Source organism: Eriocheir sinensis, unplaced genomic scaffold (assembly GCF_024679095.1).
Source record: "Eriocheir sinensis breed Jianghai 21 unplaced genomic scaffold, ASM2467909v1 Scaffold559, whole genome shotgun sequence".
Classification (NCBI taxonomy): Eukaryota; Metazoa; Arthropoda; class Malacostraca; order Decapoda; family Varunidae; genus Eriocheir; species Eriocheir sinensis.
The window spans coordinates 261094-279403 of NW_026111897.1; the positions used below are offsets into that span (position 1 = coordinate 261094).

General features: G+C 44.1%; 2 long non-coding RNA genes across 2 annotated transcripts; one reads left to right on the top strand and one right to left on the bottom strand.

The window, feature by feature from the left end:
- Window positions 1-1470: 1470 nt before the first annotated feature.
- On the top strand, window positions 1471-2130 carry LOC126993099 (uncharacterized). Its single transcript, XR_007747349.1, has 3 exons — window positions 1471-1686; window positions 1751-1878; window positions 2003-2130. It is a non-coding gene; the product is annotated as an uncharacterized LOC126993099 (long non-coding RNA).
- A 3089-nt stretch (window positions 2131-5219) lies between these two features.
- On the bottom strand, window positions 5220-7133 carry LOC126993101 (uncharacterized). The gene is made up of 4 exons (XR_007747350.1): window positions 6653-7133; window positions 6269-6373; window positions 5575-5748; window positions 5220-5368 (listed from the first exon to the last, which is right to left on the bottom strand). It is a non-coding gene; the product is annotated as an uncharacterized LOC126993101 (long non-coding RNA).
- Between the last annotated feature and the right edge of the window lie 11177 nt (window positions 7134-18310).

Sequence of the window (18310 nt, forward strand, 5' to 3'; positions counted from 1 at the left end):
TTGTACCTCTTAAATTCCGCCGCGATGTTGCCTCTCTTTCTATCTTCTATCGATATTTCCACGCTGACTGCTCTTCTGAACTTGCTAACTGCATGCCTCCCCCCCTCCCGCGGCCCCGCTGCACACGACTTTCTACTCATGCTCATCCCTATACTGTCCAAACCCCTTATGCAAGAGTTAACCAGCATCTTCACTCTTTCATCCCTCACGCTGGTAAACTCTGGAGCAATCTTCCTTCATCTGTATTTCCTCCTGCCTATGACTTGAACTCTTTCAAGTGAAGGGTATCAGGACACCTCTCCTCCCGAAATTGACCTTTCTTTCGGCCACCTCCTTTAATTCTTTTTTGGAAGCAGCGAGTAGCAGGCTTTATTTTTCTTTTTTTTTCGTGCCCTTGAGCTGTCTCCTTTGTTGTAAAAAAAAAAAAAAAAGACCGAGGATGTTCAGTGTTGAAGAAGTTGATAGCTGAGTGTTGTCAAAGAATAGGGGATAATTGTTTGGAAGATGGTGTCGAGTGGATAGGTGGAGAAACTGTGTTTTTGAGGCGTTGAAGGACACCAAATCCTTCTTGCCCCAATCGGAAATAATAGTAAGGTCTGACGCTGAGCTTTCTGCCGCCTCCAGCATGAAATCATTTAGTTCCTGTTGGGTGAGTCTTCTATTAAAAGAAGATGAAAAATGCAGAGTACAGTCATCGGCGAAAGAATGGATAGGACAGTTCGTTTTGGAAAGAAGATCATTATTGAACAAAAGAAAGAGTGGGAGATAGGACAAAACCCTGTGGGACCAGTGGCGTAGTAAGGGGGGGGCGGGAGGGGCGGTCCGCCCCGGGTGACAGCTTGGGGGGGTGCCATGATACAGGCTCAAGTCTAATGGCTAAATTCAGTGACGTAGCTAAGGGAAGGGGTGTTGGGGTCATATAAGAAGACGCCCCCCCAGGCCCCAACAAAGGGCCCCGCCGCCCCCAAAATGGGAACCCCATTTTTTTTTTTTTTTTCAGCTAAGGAGACAGCTCAAGGGCGTAAGGAAAAAAAAAAAGGCCCGCAACTCACTGCTCCCGAACAGAGGTTAAAGGAGTGTACCCCCCAGGCCCCCAACAAAGGGACCCGCCGCCCCCCAAAATGGTCCATTTGGGAGCCCCCATTTGTTGCCATACTCATTTGTAGAAGCTAGTGTGTGGGGGGAACCCAACAAGGAGACAAGACCCCCGGGCCCCCGCCCCCCATATCTCCAGCCATGCCGGCATATATAATGCCGCTGTGGATAATGATGGAGTTTTGATTACCGAGCTCCAGCCACGCGTGAGTGACGGCGCCTTGTGTTTCATATGACTGTAGCAGATGAATTGCTTTGCTTGTAGCAGAGATGTTATTTACTATAAGGAACATATATTTGCATACTGTTGAAGCTAAGGAACTGTATTGTATCATGTGATGTTAAAAACTTGAATGTAAATGTTTGTTGTAGCATGAATCTCGCTGAACGGTGTCGTAGGTAAGTGAGAGGGGAGACGCCTAAGTGTTTGTTGTAGCATGAATCTCGCTGAACGGTATCGTAGGTAGGTAAGAGGGGAGACGCCTAAGTGTTTGTTGTAGCATGAATCTCGCTGAACGGTATCGTAGGTAGGTGAGAGGGGAGACGCCTAAGTGTTTGTTGTAGCATGAATCTCGCTGAACGGTATCGTAGGTAGGTGAGAGGGAAGACACCTAAGAGTTTGTTGTAGCATGAATCTCGCTGAACGGTATCGTAGGTAGGTGAGAGGGGAGACGCCTAAGTGTTTGTTGTAGCATGAATCTCGCTGAACGGTATCGTAGGTAGGTGAGAGGGGAGACGCCTAAGTGTTTGTTGTAGCATGAATCTCGCTGAACGGTATCGTAGGTAGGTGAGAGTGGAGAGGACTCAGCGTGTGTTGTATCATGAAACTCGCTGAACGGTATCGTAGGTGTGAGGGGAGACGCCTAAGTGTTTGTTGTAGCATGAATCTCGCTGAACGGTATCGTAGGTAGGTGAGAGGGGAGACGCCTAAGTGTTTGTTGTAGCATGAATCTCGCTGAACGGTATCGTAGGTAGGTGAGAGGGGAGACGCCTAAGTGTTTGTTGTAGCATGAATCTCGCTGAACGGTATCGTAGGTAGGTGAGAGGAGACGCCATGTTTGTTGTAGCATGAATCTCGCTGAACGGTATCGTAGGTAGGTGAGAGGGAGACGCCTATGTTTGTTGTAGCATGAATCTCGCTGAACGGTATCGTAGGTAGGTGAGAGGGAGACGCCTGCGTTTGTTGTAGCATGAATCTCGCTGAACGGTATCGTAGGTAGGTGAGAGGGGAGACGCCTAAGTGTTTGTTGTAGCATGAATCTCGCTGAACGGTATCGTAGGTAGGTGCGAGGGGACCAGGCCGACAGAATTATAGAAGGTCGGCTCACCTCCTCCTCCTGCGCAGCTGGGTGGGGCTAAAGAGTGACGTCGACACTATTATTAGAGTTGCCACCTAGGCCAAGCTACTGACCTAGAGTTGCCAGAAATCAGCAGCTCTCGCCCACTATTATCTCGGTTCATTTCTCTATCTCTCTCTCTCTGTCATGATAGTTTGTGCTCTCCATTCAGCACACGTATTACTCTCTCTCTCTCTCTCCACTGATGATTTTTTTTATGCCTAATTCGTGTACTTGTATCAAATACGGGAGTCTGTATAAGTGTAGATATTAAACAAGTGAAAAATACCTACGTTAACCGAGGGGAGTGTATTTCCTTTTGAGAGAGAGAGAGAGAGAGAGAGAGAGAGAGAGAGAGAGAGAGAGAGAGAGAGAGAGAGAGAGAGAGAGAGAGAGAGAGAGAGAGAGACTAATTATGTCTTGGTATAAAATATATTTTGATGAGAAAAACGCAATAGTAAGTACATAACAGGGCGTAAGAGACAGAGTCCTAAAGAAATATGGAGGGATAAGTAGGGAGGACAGAGTATGTGATACAGAAATGGTTCCTAGGGGAAGGAAAACAAAATGAAACTGCATTGTTTACTTTTACACATTTTATTTCACCAGTTTAGCTATTTTGTTTTTTCTTTGTCTGGCGGTGTCTGAAAGATTTCTATTTATTATTCTTATTCTAAAAAACATCCTACATTTTACGAAAAAATCAACCACTTCTTGCGGTAGTTTTACAAATTGTGCAGTTTTATCTGCCAGGTTTCTGATTGCGTTCCTTCCAGGTTTCAAAGATTTATCCCCATGGAAACAGACAAATAGTTTTTCCATTACTTGCAAATCATTCAGGAAATTTTCATTTGGCTCTCTTAGTTTCCCAGGTTGTCTGCTGATGCAACCTAGCCAGGTGTTATTGTTCTCGGCAATGATATTACCTAGAAAAGTATGTTGGGGAAATTTTTTCATAATGTATCCTCCAACATATCTCAATCCTTCTTTTTCTACTTCCTCTTCTAGGGTTGTCTCAGAAACAAGTCCACATTCGTTTTCCTTCTCATCCACTTCATCAGAGGTGCAGGCAGGAAGTGAATCATTCGGATCCAGAGAGGAAAACAACATTGCAGAAAGAAGTAGTTCACTCTCCAGTGTCTCACTGGTTTCACTTGGCTCTATTGAGGCATTTCCTTGACTCTGTACCTCACTGCGGTTGTTGTTGTTTGCAAGAGCCATATCTCTTCCCAGAAGATAGGATTTAACTCTGTGTTTTACCTGCACAGGTGACGGGTGGGAGTGGGTGTCATTGCCCATCTGCCTCAGACAGCAAAATAAATTTTCCAGGGCATCCTGGTTAAGTCTGTGTGTCAGGATGTAGGATACATCGAAGGTCTCTTTCAAAGTTTTGTAAAGATCCAACAGTGATTTGCTTGATATAATTATCCCTTTCTGAAAAGGATAGAGACTCGAGTGTCAAGTTACCCTCATTTCCGCAACAGTCTTTATCATTGTTTCTAGGATACTCTTTTGTCTCTCTAGATCACATCCATAGGCATGCTTTTTGCGCTTCTTATTGTCTCTCGGTACTCTCGAGTTCATCAGGTCGAACCAGGAATCTGTTAATTCCGTGAAGTTGCTTGTTGCAGCCCAGTGTTTGCTAACAAGAAGCCCTTGCTCTCCAAAGTATTTCAGAGTTTTTGCTGTTGTCTCTGATAATAACTGGGCTGCTAGGGAAACTTTCATTCTTCCAGAGCCTTTTACATCAAGATGTTTTAGGGATAGACGATGGGCTGTTTTTAGATCTTTCCTACACCTGGTGACTAGCTCGTTGACACAGTCACTGCTGACTTGTTTGTTTCCCTCTGAGGTGAAGCCGTGGTCAATAAAATTGTTTCGTATAAGCTTTAACAAATGAGGGGCATCAGCAAATACAAAAATCTTTCTTTCAGGAGCAGCTGGGTTCTTGAAATATGTCTTCTCTGTGCTGATGTCTAAAGTTTTCCAGAGCTTCATGTTTGTAGGTCCAAGGTCATGCACCATAGCAACAACAATAAAGCCTGCCTCCTCTGATTTAGTAATGATGTCGAACAAAGTTTTCCTTGTCATGGGTTTATCAAAATCATAGTAGATGATCTGTTTCCATCCGCATGTTAGCCCTCTTAACATTGCGCACTGAACATAACGTTTAGGGCCATAAAGTGTATCAGTACCCTTGTCATAGGTCCACTCATGCGCTACACTGGTTTCATCAAAACTCAGCACACAAAGCTGTTGGTACTGGTTCATGGATGCAGACTTGTGGTGCAGCAACTTCATGACCGGCAGCAGCAATCCTGGTTCAACATCAAGTTTCATAAGCCATCTTTTGAGGGTGGCAGCCGACGGAAGAGGAAACTTCATAGTTTCTCGTAAATAGTTATATGCTTTGGGGCTAAAACTTCTGAGTGTCATAGCTCTTCTAATGTCCTCCTCTTCCCACCTCTTCACAGGCTTCTTGTGCAACATGCATTCGATCTGAGTTGGGGTCAAATATGTTTGTAGCTTTTCAGTAACCTTTTCAATGCCGTGGCACAAACCCACTTTGTTCTGATATTCCAGTCTCTCAATTAATATTTCTCTCTCTTTTTCCCATTCACATTTCTCCTGAAGAAGCTCATCCCTCTCTGCTATAAGTTTCTTTCTTTCATTTATCCACTCTCTCTTTTCCTCCTCACGCTCACTTCTTTCTTTAATACACTCATTGTTTTCACAAATAAATGGCATCCCCTCAAATACTTCATCAAGGGCTGGAAGAGGCTTCTGTGTAGTAGTGCCGTGGCCTTCTGTTCTCTCTCCTTCCCTCCCTCTGTGATTTCCTTCATCACTTAAGGAGCCAGACACTGAACCTGTGGGATCGCCAAAAAGAAGCCTCCTCTTTGGTACCGACCCACCAGCAGCTGTCACAGGAACAGCTGAAATGATTGAAATCAATTATTAAAGAGTCTGTGTATTGGTTAGGAAGAGAGAGAGAGAGAGAGAGAGAGAGAGAGAGAGAGAGAGAGAGAGAGAGAGAGAGAGAGAGAGAGAGAGAGAGAGAGACTACTTAATTAGTATCAAGTTTTTCATTAGTTTTGTTATTATTTTTTTTAGGCAAATACTGAACATATATTATGAGTACCTTGGAGGGGTGGAAGAGGCTTCTGTGTAGTAGTGCCGTGGCCTTCTGTTCTCTCTCCTTCCCTCCCTCTGTGATTTCCTTCATCACTTAAGGAGCCAGACACTGAACCTGTGGGATCGCCAAAAAGAAGCCTCCTCTTTGGTACCGACCCACCAGCAGCTGTCACAGGAACAGCTGAAATGATTGAAATCAATTATTAAAGAGTCTGTGTATTGGTTAGAGAGAGAGAGAGAGAGAGAGAGAGAGAGAGAGAGAGAGAGAGAGAGAGAGAGAGAGAGAGAGAGAGTGAGGCATACCCGTTCCGCCGTATTGGGCTTTAAATTTCAAATTTGAAAGGTCCGGGGCTGCCGTAGCCGCTATCCTTGGTAGTGTAAACCCGGCCTTACTTACTTTTCCTCCTCCCCATCATTTCTGTTTCACCCCTCTCCTTGCACTCATTATTACCTCTCTGTTTTCCCTCCCATCCCCTCACCCTCTTTGTCCTACCCTCCTCACCTCCCTACTCTCCACACCCTCCCTTCACTCACCCCAACTTCTTCCTCCCCACCGCATGAGAACGATACAAGGAAAAAACAGAGGACAAGGGATTTAGGAACCTACCCTCTCTCTCTCTCTCTCTCTCTCTCTCTCTCTCATGATATGTTAATGACCTGTAGCTAAAACTAAAGTAAAGAATACATTTAATTATGTTTACCTTCGCTCTCAGGCGTTGCAGCAGCTCCATTAGCGACATCTGTTTCTGCTAGGAATCGTTTTGTTCCTCTTCTCCTCTCTAGAATATCATCAATTGTTACGGAGTCTGCAACGGTAGTAACAAAAATTAAATAGAGGCACAGAACGCTGCTGTATATTGTATTGCAAACTGTAATGATATCACAATATTGTTTATTGAGCCTAATTAGAATCCTCTATTACGTTGTTTGATGACGCTACCCTTAGCATATTCTTCTTCCTATAACCTTTAAAAAGCCCTGCTGGTCACTTGTCTTGATGAAATAGTAGTACAACTTTTCAAAATATAACTGCAAGGATATGCTGACTATTGAATTATTTATTACTTAAGTTTAACACAACTTACTTGTTACTATTGGTAAGTGCAGCGTTGGTACGGCCCCTGGTCGCAGCCTTCTTTGCTTTGAGGGTAGTGGTATTTCCAAAAGCTCGTACATAAGGTTTCTCTCGTATGCATTATCTTCAAAATGCCGGTTGCACATATGTGCAGCGGTTGGATTTATAAAATCTCCTCTTCTGCACGCAGTAATCCACTTCTGCCTTGTGTCTTCGTCTTTCGGAAACGTATGGAATGTTATTTTTACACCTTTTTCATAAACGGAATGGCAACCAAACACTGCACACGTGGTAGGCATCTTCAGCGTGAATTATTAACACCAGGGAAACGGAGTGATGGTATGTGAACGCTTCACTTCACAAACTCAGACTGACTCCACTGACTTGGCCAGGCCACCACCCGATCATAGGCGTGACGTCACGCCACGCCACGGACGGTGTCCCCGCCCCTGCGCCAACTGGAACCAAAGTAGAGCCCCTGGTGAGCCGACCTTCTATAATTCTGTCGGCCTGGGCCCACTCAACCTCCCGCTTGTGGTCGAAGTGGCGGGGGGGGTTGCACAGTGGGCGTGCCGTGCGGATGGAGGCTGGGACCAACCGTCCCCGTCGTCAGGAGCAGACTCCGTGGGCCGCTTCCTGCTTGCCGCCATAGCAAAGGCGGGAGCTGAAAGCTCAACCGGGCCGTCTGCAGGGGCAAGTCAGGGGGAGCAGCAGTGAGGAGAAAGGGTCTTCACTCACTGCTGTCTGCGCCGGAACTGTCTGAGGAACCTCGTGAGTGTCCCGAGGCCTCCAAGCGAGAGCCTGCGGTGGTGGGTTCCTGGTTGCGCGCGCACCTCCTGGGGTTTAAGCCAATAGGAAGGCTCGGCCGCCAGTGGATGCTTCCCGGCTCGGTTTCTCTTTCTTCTTTCCCTTCTTCACACCAGCTCCAGGGCAGACAGTAGTGAGTGAAGACCCTCTCTCCTCACTGCAGCTCCCCCTGACTTGCCCCTGCAGACGGCCAGGTTGAGCGTTCCGCTCCCGCCACTGCTATGGCGGCAACAAGGAAGCGGCCCACGGAGTCTGCTCCTGACGACGTGGACGGTTGGACCAGCGTGCAGAGCAAGCGGGCCCGAAGGAGGACGCCGCACGAGGACGGCAGGGAGGACCGATCGAGCGGACCCCTGCCGACGTGCGGGACGTGTCCCCGCCCCGCTGGACCTCGGATGCTGGGGACGTTTCATCTGCCGCCGCTACGTGCCGGAGCCTGTGCGCTGTTACAAGTGCCAGGCTTTCGGCCACAGGCAGCGGCAGTGTACGAGGACGGAGGAGCTGTGCGGCGTGTGCAGCAGGGACCACGCCACGAGGGACTGCGTTCGCCGCCATCGGGAAGGCGTGGCGCGCCCGGTGGCTGTGTGCCCCAACTGCAGTTCCGGGCACCATGCCTGGAACCGCAGGTGCCCCGCTCGACTCCGCAGAATCCCGGGAGCCAAGCTGCAGAGGATGACGTCTTCGGCGGACCCGGCAGCAGCGCGGCCAATGCAGCCGCCCACGGAGGAAAGAACGACAACCCAAGCAGAAGGACGCAAGAGGAGGCGCCGCAGACGTAAGAGGAGGACGGGACCCACAGAGCTGAGTGTCCCGACACCAAAATTTCCCGCTAGGGAGATGGAGGTGGACCCACCACGGCAGACGAGGACGGAGACGATAGCGGTGACCGCCGAGGTGACACCCCCAGTAGTGTCCCCGGATGTACCCGCGAAAAAGAGGACCAGACACCCGAGCAGAGAGACCAGCCGACGACTACAGAGGAGCCAGCACCCCGCGAGGCCCCCAGTAGCTGCTAGGCGACCCAGACCCCACGGACCTACACCTTCTGCGAGGGCGAGTTGGTGGATCTCCTGATCCGCTACGAGCACCTCACTGAGCAAGAGGAGGAGGCCAGGTTCGAGAGGATCCCGCACGAGACAGCCCTCCCCCTAGTGAGGAAGACACTCCGTGACGGGAAGCCACTCCCAGCCTCCATCCGCACGGCACGCCCACTGTGCAATCCCCCACGCCACTTCGACCACAAGCGGGAGGTTGAGTGGGCGACCTTCGAGGAAGATGACGTCTCGGAGGACGAGGTCGACGTCGGAGGCGTGGACGAAGACCTCTTCCTGAACGCAGACAGGGACCTCACCGACGCGGAGCTCGCAAGCTACTACGCCGGTGACCTTTGAATACCAAGACATTTTCCCATGTGTAATTTTGAACATTTGTATCTAGTGTAATGTATTGTACATCGGGCAGGCTGCTTGTTTAGAGCCTGCTTTGATAACCGATTATTTTTGTAATTTTCATGTTTATTTTTATTTATGTCTTATGTAAAGGGTATCAATAAACTATTGAATTGAATTCCCTTCTTCTTTGTCCTCTCCTTCTCTGTCAGGAGGCTCCTTCGTAGCGTGCGCAGCCTCTGTGGCGGCATCCATTGGGAAGGCGCGCCAGTCGTAGAGCGGGGAGGTCCTCTCGCTGCAAAGGCTGGAGCAAGAATGTTGTGTCGATGACTGCCGTGTTGATGTTGCCGTGTTGATGCCGGCCCGCCATCCTTCCTTCCTTCCTTAAAGATTTACCCCAATATAGGGGGACAGGGCCTTCGGCCAAAAGGCTGTCCTGTAAGGGGGAGCGAGCAATGCAAGCTCGTTGCGGGTGTAGGGACGCCTTCGCCACAGCCACAGGCACGGGTAAAAGCCGGCGAGCAGCGACGGAGGCACGGGCCCTCCGGCAGGCCCCCAGGAGCAGCCCGTAGCGGTGCACGTGGGAGCAGCCGACCAGTCGACTATGACTGCAGAGGGGTGGCCCAAAGCGTGGATGACCACGCGGGTCAAAGCGCCTCTGCAGAAGGGCCACCCGGCTGCTCGCCCAAGGAGTGCTGGCGTTCCACTGCCGGCAAGGAGTTTTTATCATTGGCAAGTTGATCATTTTAAACATATTGTTTACCTCTTGTTGGAATGTTCCTGGGTTGGCAATGTTTACTATATGGGCATACATGAAACATGCATAGATTATAGTGTGTGTGTTTGGGGATACTGCTGTCGTTTCCGGCAAGCTTGCTTGTTGATTGCTCCTTTTTGTCATGTTACTATATGCTGTACTTTCCTGGCCTTCTTTTCTTTTTTTTATTTACTATTTCTCTTCTTTGTGGACATTTCATGGCCATTGTTCTGTGATCTCCTTTGCAGTTTCTGCACTTTTTATATCCTTTAGTGCATTCTTTCCACGTATGACCTTCCTCTGAACATTCTGAGCAAATCTTGTATTCCGTTGGCTTGGGGCATTCTGATATACTGTGATTTTCTATTTGATAGCATCTCATGCAGGCTTTTATCTCTATAAACTTGTCCTGTTGTATTTGGTGTGGGGAGATGCTCATGGAGAACATTCTCACCCCTATTTCCGTTGCCTTCTTTGCTATATTGGTCTTTGTGAAGGTTATTTTGATGTTTTTTGCTCTAGTGAATTTCATCACCTCGGTTATCTTGTTGTTGGTGTATGCATTTTTGTCCATGATTTCATTTATCATTTCATCTTCACTGTTGTTATATATATGAGAGTCAACATTGAATATTATGATTGATCTTCTTGCTTTAAGTTCTGGCGGAATTACAGGGGTAAACCCATTGTTTTCAAGATATTTGTCAGTTACGCCGTTGAACAGTCTGTCCAGGTCCGTTTCGTCATTTGTAAATATGGCAAAGCCCTCATTGGCTACAAAGATTCAATTGACATAGATCTCATTCTCGGAGAGAAGTTGAAGTAGCCTTAGTTTTCTATTCGGGTCCTTTGAATTGTTTGCTCGTATTCTTACTCGAGTCATTTTTGCATGTCTTTGGTCAGTGTGTCTGCGTCCAGTCCGTGATTCAGTTGATCTGTCGGTTCGTCCGATGTAATTTTCTTGGGTTGGAGCCGCTTTATGAAGAGCGGCCCACTTTCCTTCCGGGGCGGTAGCATAGCTATCAGTGCGACCCCGGCAAACCCCGACCCCGGTTGGCCTGCACAATCCCTACTAAGTGGTGCAGGTTGCCCGGGGGGACTTGGAGCGAATACGAGACCGAAGTCTCGCAGGCTCTCCGTCCAGGGCGAAAAAAGAAAGAAAGTAGCAGGAAAAAGTACTGCAATCACAGTGCAGCCGAGACTGCTACCGAGCCCCCGCAGCTTGTGGGACTGAGCCCACAAACGCCGTGAGGGGGACCACGAGTAGTGTCACGGTCTGCCCCGATAGCAGGAAGTCCGTTCTCCTTACTCAGACTGAGTGATGTAAAAGAAAACCCAGACAAGGGCAGACTGCTCAACTTTAAGAGGAGGAGTCTCGATATACAAGTCCGGGAAACCGCAAGTGTAAGCGGTTGGCAGCTTAGTAAGGGCGTAGCTACGTGACAAGCAGCATAAAGTAGCGGGCTCAGGCATCTCCCGGGTGACCCAGGGAGGGATGACTGCTCCGCTTGCGCGATAGCTCTCTAAAGAGTAGGGGTGGGCAGGTACCGGTACCAGTACCGGTACTAACGGTACCAGCTAAACGGTACGGTACCGGTATCCGATTGCTCGGTACCGGTACCAGTTGCTCGGATTTATTTATTGGATTTATTGATAATTTTTCATGTCCGAATTTTTGTTTAGGTTGCTAATAAATATTGTTATTGTTATTAGACTATGATCGAGTACATCCATAATAACTATACATGCTATTTTTTTTTTCGAAAAAATAAATATTCACTTCATTCAGAGAGAGAGAGAGACACAGAGAGAGAGATCACCACTCAGTGAGTGGATATCTCGGTGATATGGGTACTCGACTACTCGATCATAGTCTAATAACAATAAAAATATTTATTAGCAACATGAAAAAGAAAAAAATAGGACATCAAGAATTATCCAGTAACTCCAATAAACAAATAAAATAATAAAATAATGGAAACGGGAGCTGTGATGGAAACGGAAAGCAGGACAAAATGGTGGGAGCTTGGGGAGATGGTCAGCGGGGCAGTGACTCAGCGTCTACACACAGGGCCCATATCACATGGAGGCGGGCGAGCGCCGAGCGTCACTAAGATCCTAACGGTACCGGTACTAGCGGCAATGCGCAGTGCCGAGTGATCATTAAGCTTCCCGGAACCCAAGTGATCACTGCCCCGCTGACCGTCTCCCCAAGCTCCCACCATTTTGTCCTGCTTTCCGTTTCCATCACAGCTCCCGTTTCCATTATTTTATTATTTTATTTATTTATTGGACTTATTGGATAATTCTTGATGTCAGATTCTTTATCTTTTTTAGGTTGCTAATAAATATTGTTATAATTATTAGACTATGATCGAGTACTCACTACCCATATCACCGAGATATCCACTTACTAAGTGGTGATCTCTCTCTCTCCTACTACACCTCCAATATTTAATCATCTTATATAATCCATCATACAGTTCTTTATAGCCAAAAACTCTCGCCAAGGGATTCAAACTCTTTTTTCGTTAATGCTTTATTGGATAAATATGATCTCTCTCTCTCTCTCTCTCTCTCTCTCTCTCTCTCTCTCTCTCTCTCTCTCTCTCTCTCTCTCTCTCTCTCTCTCTCTCTAAAAGTTAACGAGTCATACGAATTTAACAGTGACAAGTAAAAAGAAAACGATGTCTTGGGTTAAAAGTTAGTGAGACCCACGAGTCTTTAGAAAACGCTAATATATATTGTTATTGTTATTAGACTATGATCGAGTACATCCATAATAGCTAAACATGCTATTTTTTTTTCGAAAAAATAAATATTCACTTCATTGAGAGAGAGAGAGAGAGAGAGAGAGAGAGAGAGAGAGAGAGAGAGAGAGAGAGAGAGAGAGAGAGATTTACATAGATTTACATAGAAAATCCTTAAACCTAAGTGATTTTACATTAATCAGAAGGCTCCTAAACGTTGCATTTCTACTCTAGTTGATATTAAGTTGAAGGAGAGAGAGAGAGAGTTTTCTTTACAGGAAATTTATTTGGGAATCTCATCAGAAGTCATTAAGAACAAAAAAAAAACTCCTTCGGGTACCGGTACCGGTACCGGTACTAACGGTACTTGAGTTTTCGGTACCAGTAGTACCGGTACTCAAATTAACGGTACTTGCCCATCCCTACTAAAGAGCACGGCTGGCGGAGCGAGTTGGAGAGAGCGGGGCTGAGGTCTTGCTGCTATGGCTGCCAGGTTGGAAGTGATGATGAATGACTTCTAATCTAATCTAAAGATGTAGGATAGATTAGGGGGGGGGGGGGGTGAAATAAGAGTATAGGTTTAGTAAAGTTGTTGAAGTGATGATGAAGTAAAGTGAGAGTTTAAAAGGTGGCGGGCTGTCCGCTTTGCTTTGTCCTTTATATAGTCATTTAATATATTGTATCTAGTGTCGCTCTGTTTTCTTGTTATCTTATGTGTTTTGTTTATTTGCTTAGCGTGTTCGTTCCTGCTTTATGTTGTGTACTTTTTTCTCGGTGGTCCTCTGTCCAGTATATTTTTTGTCTTTTTAAACCATGCGTGGTTTTTGTGACTCGTAGTTTTCTGTTATTCTCGTGAATTGTTCGCTATTCATGGATGTCATCTTGATGAATGTTTTCTCCGCCTGCATGTGTATGTGGAAGTTTACGGGATCCAGTTTTGCACACAAAAAAATGCATAAACTGTTCAGGAAACCACAGAACATTGGCTTATAAGTGCCCAGAGAAAAAGACAATAAGAGAGAGGAGAACAGAGGAGCAAAAAACAAGAGGCCAAAGAACGTACAGTCAAGTATCTAACACAGCACCGTAACAGCTAAATCCAGCAAATCTCAACATAGGTAAAGATACAGCTGCAACCATTCTGACGTGTATGCTGCATGCTCACTTGGTGAATATAGCTCAACCTGGATCATACAACACCGAGATCAACAAATTGCTTAAAGCAAACAAACTCCCAAGTGTCATTTTCCCCGACAACCCGCCTTCACTCAAAATACTAAATACTGCACAGGCTAACTTACAGGCAGCAGAAACCACGGAGGAAAGTCATATGGAAACAAAAAGTCAAGATGAGACAACAAAAGCAAACGAGGAAGAGAAGGAAGAACAAGAAACACACACAGAAGAACAAAGAACAAGATCACCAGGGAAAGTGAATATGAAAAAACAGATAAGCGGCAACCAAATAGGACTGGAAATATTCGCCAAAGAAAGTGAAGGATACCCTGAGGCAAACTTCAACCTAAGGGCACTCACAAAAGGAATGTTGAAGGGAACATTTAAATGGACCTACACTTCACAGGAGTACAAAGAGGAAGACGTGCTGAAGCTCCTCAACGACAATGAAATCAGCCTGAGAGACAGTTGGAGGGCGGTAGACGATGCCATCTTCAGGAAAATACGGAATGGATACAACCCACAGAAGACACCACCTCCAAGCAAAGGAAGAAACAGGATTGAAAGCAAATAAACAGTCAAACCGAAACACTCAATAAAAACATTATGGATATATTAGCAACACTAAAAGTTATTCAGCATAACACACAACACTGGAGGACTAACAAAATAAACTTGACAAATACGTATCTCCAATCAAACCCAGACGTTATCCTCTTAAACAGCCATGGAGCAAAAGATACACAGAGCATACAAATAAAAGGATATAACACATATATCAAAAACACATCCAATGAGTTGCATGACGGATCAGCGATACTAATAAGAAGCACCATAAAGCATAAAATCCAAGATGACTTCATATCCGACATACTATAACTAAAAATACAAACTACTGCTGGAACCATCTCCATCGCTACAACATACCTGCCACCCAGAAGACCATACCTTCCATACCCAGATTTCCACAGACTCCTATACAACAACCATCCAACATATATAATAGGCGACCTCAACGCCAAGCACAGAATTCTTGGAAACAATATAAACAATACAGTAGGCAATGGACTCGCCACCTTCATACATAATGGAAAAGCAATACACTTAGGCCCAAACTTTCCAACTTTCTTTGGCCATAGCACAAGTTCCACTCCTGACTTGATACTAAGCAACAACAAGGCAATACATAACATAGACATCAGACCTGGACCACTCACCACTTCAGATCATCTGCCAATCCTTATCAAGATAACAACAGAAGCAGTGCGGGAAGAAATAATACCAAGGCCTGATTACAAGAGGGCAGACTGGGAAAAAAATAAGAACAGAAACAACTGAGGGAATGGGTAATATAACAACACCAGTAAACATGAATAAACAAGAAATAGACAGCAAAATTGAAGAATGGTACAAAACAATAGAACAGAATGTGGAAAAGCATACTCCCATAAGAAACAGTATGGTAACACAGAAACCGCTCGACAGCCCTCAACTTAGAAACTTACAACACCAGTTTGCACAAATTCATTTGCAATCAATAACAGCAGGATGGACCATACGACAATACCAACAATACAAAACACTCAAAGCAGAAATAAAACACGAAACCGAAAATATAAGAGACAAAAACTTCAAAGACTCGATTGGAAAGCTAACAACTCTCACACAACCAAAAACCTTTTGGAGTCAAGTGAAAAAACTAAAAGGGGAAAAATCCAACAACGACCAACACTTAACAAAAAATAACAGAAAACTAACATCAAACAAAGCGAAAGAGCAGGCATTCAGAGAAGAATGGGAACCTGTATTCAGCATAACAAGAGAAGAAAACATCCAGTACGACAGAAACAGAGAAAACGAAGTTATAAACTACCTTAACGCACACGAACATATACGCATGATGCATCCCCTCTCAGACACAAGCAGACTACAAGGAATGAATCACACAGATGAACTGATATCAATGGACGAAATTAAACGAACAATCAAATCATTTAAAAACAACACTCCGGGTGAGTCAATAATAAATAAACATATTATGTAAAACCTACCTGAAATAGCCCTAGAAAAGCTACAGGTGATCTTTAATCACACATTATCAATGGGATACTTCCTAGAAAAATTCAAAACAGCTGTTATCAAATAATTACCAAAAGAAAATACAAACACAAACCCAATAAATTATAGACCAATATCTTTACTCGAAGTCACAGGAAAAATACTAGAGAAAATTATCAACATAAGATTACGAAAGCTCATGGAAACAAAAAACATCTTGAAAGACTCTCACCACGGATTCAGAACAAAAAGAGGAACGGATACAGCACTCACAGTAATTCACGAAACCGCAGCACACCACACAGCCCGAAAACAGCAATGCTACTTAGTACTTCGAGACATAAGCAAAGCCTTCGACAAAGTATGGCTGCAAGGTCTACAATACAAGATAGGCCTTCTACACATCCCACACATCACCAATTTTTTTCTTAACAACTTTATCACCGACAGGAAAGCCAAGATAAGAGTTACCCACTACACAGGCCCAGCATTCACACTGAAAGCAGGAGTCCCTCAGGGGAGAGCTCTGTCACCAACGTTATTCACAATTTACACCAATGATCTACCAGAGCCAGCAATAGACTGCACAAACAAACGATATGCAGATGATATAACTCAAATAATATGTTATGCAGGGAAGTCAAGAACATTAATGGCCAACAGGGTCCAAAGCGAGATTATGAAAATAAACAACTATGAGAACAAATGGAAAATCAAAACTAACAAGAATAAATTTAAAATAGTTCCACTGGCGGTAACAAAGAAAAACAACATAACAATTGATGGCACACCAATAAATTACGCAGAAAAAGGGAAAATACTAGGACTCACTATAAGCAGAAATGGAATAGAGCACCATGTGAATGAAATAAAGAACAAAGCATTAATGGCACTAACAGAACTATACAGATTTAAAAACTTACCAACAATAATCAAAATACACCTTATCAAAACACTTGTACTACCAATACTACGATACCCACACATACCACTAATAAAATTAAGCGACAAAAACACAATGAAATTACAAAATCAAGCTCTAAGGTTCGCAAATGACGAACGATTCCCCTATACAAAATCAACAATAGAAATGCACGAAGAAGCAAAACTGGATCCCGTAAACTACCACATACACATGCAGACGGAGAAAACATTCATCAAGATGACATCCATGAATAGCGAACAATTCACGAGAATAACAGAAAACTACGAGAGTCACAAAAACCACGCATGGTTTAAAAAGACAAAAAATATACTGGACAGAGGACCACCGAGGAAAAAGTACACAACGTAAAGCAGGAACGAACACGCTAAGCAAATAAACAAAACACATAAGATAACAAGAAAACAGAGCGACACTAGACACAACATATTAAATGACTAAATAACGGACAAAGCAAGGCGGACAGCCCGCCACCTTTTAACCTCTCACTTTACTTCAACATCACTTCAAAAACTTTACTAAACCTATACTCTTATTTCACCACAACCTAATCTATCCTACATCTTAAGATTAAGATTAAGAAGTCATTCTCACTCGAGACCTCAACACGGACACAGCTCCACTCCTGCCACTGAAGAAGGGTCAAGGACCCGAAATCGCGATCTGGGGACAACGATGACACCATATGGAGATGTCATCTCAGTCTTATCAAAAGAAAACAAGACACTCTTAAGAAACAAAGAGAACTTACTCAAGAAGATATATAACGCTGAGTTAGCTATCACCTTCAACCAAACATATATATATATATATATATATATATATATATATATATATATATATATATATATATATATATATATATATATATATATATATATATATATATATATATATATATATATATTTATATAAAGAAAAAGAAACACCTGTGTGAACAAGTATTTTCTAGCATGAATTTCATAAAAAGAAACTACGCAGCCAAATTAATGATACAATCTGCAGTCCTGCCTGAAGCGCAGAACGACATGAAGACATTGATCACCTCTCCAAAGAAACTAATGAGCAGTAATTACATTAAAGCTTAAACCCACCATGAGGACCTGTTATAGTAAGTAGAGTAGGCATGTTGTTTAAAAGTATGTAATATTTGTTCAGTCGTGGTAACAATCCATAAAGGATTAACAATAGCTTGCTGACACCATATTAAGTTATAGCAGTGGCTTCATAAATATAATGGTTTATTTTATGACACCTGCTATAATAATAACGATAATAATAATAATAATAATAATAATAATAATAATAATAATAGTAATTATTATTATTATTATTATTATTATTATTATTATTATTATTATTATTATTATTATTATTATTATTATTATTATTATTATTATTATTATTATTATTATTATTATTATTATTATTGTTATTATTATAGTGCACTTGATTATCTTGTCTGTGGGTATATTATTTAACTCTAATATGGACGAGCAAAATTTTCATGTTTCGTAATCTCCATTCATAACACTGCGGCTCCATCATCACTGATTTTCTGTCAAGCTTTATGAAAGTGGCTCATCTCGAATTTTGGGTTGCCGACCTCTGACCTAGAGGGTCTGTCCAAGACTAGTCCGTGCGACCAAAAGGTCCACGGAATAGTTCAGTAAGTTCACGTAAACCTGGGGGCTCCTCATTCTCCCAAATATGAGTGATGCCTGGCATATATGAGCCTGTTTCATTTCAGTGATACATTGTTGTCGAGTCTGTGGATGGCTGCTCGATA